Source organism: Ceratotherium simum, chromosome 8 (genome assembly GCF_057802395.1).
Source record: "Ceratotherium simum simum isolate JZ-2026a chromosome 8, ASM5780239v1, whole genome shotgun sequence".
In the NCBI taxonomy this organism is placed as follows: domain Eukaryota; kingdom Metazoa; phylum Chordata; class Mammalia; order Perissodactyla; family Rhinocerotidae; genus Ceratotherium; species Ceratotherium simum.
Genome location: NC_141907.1, coordinates 20,331,158 through 20,332,999, shown reverse-complemented (window position 1 = coordinate 20,332,999; position 1,842 = coordinate 20,331,158).

Genomic DNA, 1,842 nt, shown 5'->3' with positions numbered 1-1,842 from the left:
CCATGGGCCCTTCTCATTCCACTTTAGCGATCCTTTTGGTAAGAACGCTTAAAGCCAAAGTCAGCTGAAAAGATTTGCTGATGATTAGTTTAAAAATCTGATAACACTCAGCAATGCTATTTTGAGCCATCCCAGTTTTCTGAATCCCCCTTAATAGCAGCAGCTTGGCTATTTCATTGGCTCATATGGATGCTCGTCACGGGTGTGTTAACAAAATAATGTTTGACATTGCTCCCTTCCTTTGCCATAAAGAAAACGTTCTGCTGGCACATGTCTAGGCCCAGCATGGGCTGTAGGTTCAGCAGTGACACAAAGAAGTTCTCTCCTCTTCCTTGTGGTTCAAAGCTGACCCTGTGATGGCTGGAGCAGTAATGCTTGTTTGATGCTCTCCATGACTCGGCTGCTTCTCTGACCCATCCTTTGAGTTTGTGGGTAACCAGCAGACAGGACAAAAGCTGAATGGTGCTTTTTATTCTGTCCTTTAGAGCAATAGAATAGATATTTCCATCTGATGATTATTTGGTAGAATTTTTGAAGTAAGATGTGGAGTCAAAGAGAACTTTACACAAGTCTCTGTGTACTTGGAAACCTAGGGATGGCCAGTTGATTGATGCGTATCTTGGCCCTCTGGGCAACTTAATATTTCAAGTAATTGAATGCCCACCTGCCCACCTCCCTTCTCATATGACAGTCCTGCCTTGTAGATTTGCTGATATTGCTGCTGTCAGCACAGCCCTTCCAATGGTGCTGCAGCCCCTAATTGTAGGACCCGGGGTACTCCTAACAGCAATGCTCTTTCCTCTCCCACAGCTTAGCAAAGGAACCCCTGGGGCCCACACTCACATGGGGCATCATGCTGCTCATCCTGTATAGGCTGTGGGTCTCAGGCTGATGAGTAGGGACTACCTTTGGATCCAGACCCGCTGAATCCCGCAGACCAAGTCTGCACTCGGGTGGCCTCTTTCAAAAGGGGTGTCTCTGGTGTGGACCACCGGGAAGCTCACAGGGTCTGGTTTTGTGGAAGGTTCCGGGTGGATGTTCTGCCTGGTTAGCTGGTCCTCTTCAGAGAACATGAAGTGAATGCTTTTGGGAATGACTCTCAAAGAATAACCCAACAACATCTCTTCTAGCCGTGAGAATAGCACAATCCTTGTACTGTATTTTTATTTTTTAATGATTGTTTGCCAAGTCATGACTAGGTAGATGTTTTGCCACAAATAGGAATGTGTTTTTTGTTTCCAGAATTTAAGCAATGCAGATCGAGGCAATAAATAGCACTTAGAGAACAATGCATCAATGTCACAACAGCACTCTCGGCACATTCTGGGACAGCAGGCTGAGGGCTTCCAGCCGGGGACACCAGGGACTTTAATGAACTAACTCACCCACACATTGTAGCGTTATTGCTTGAAATTTCCCTACTAAGCACCAAGTGAACAGGAGAAAAGTGGTTTGCTTTCATTTTTTAAGCACCAAGTCTCTCTCTCTTCTGCATTCTTTTGCCTTCCTGGTTTATTTGAATTGACGACAAATGCCCAGATCCCCACATCGGAGGCTGAAAGTGGCACAGCTCTGCTAGTCCTCTGGCTGTCAAGATGGGCAAGCACTGCTTTCTGGCGTGGAACCCCTCAGACAAGCCTGGGTGGAAAAACTGGCACTTGGCAAACAGTGCAGGAGATGTTTCAACAGTCCCAGCACTTGTGCCAGGTGGAAATGACGTTCCCGATTCCCGCCACCAGTAGAGAAGGCAACTGGGGCATCTTTTCACGGTGCTGCCTCTACGGAGCGGCACACCCACTTCCCAGCTTTACCCCAGAGGGTGAAGTTAGGGGCTAGCCATCT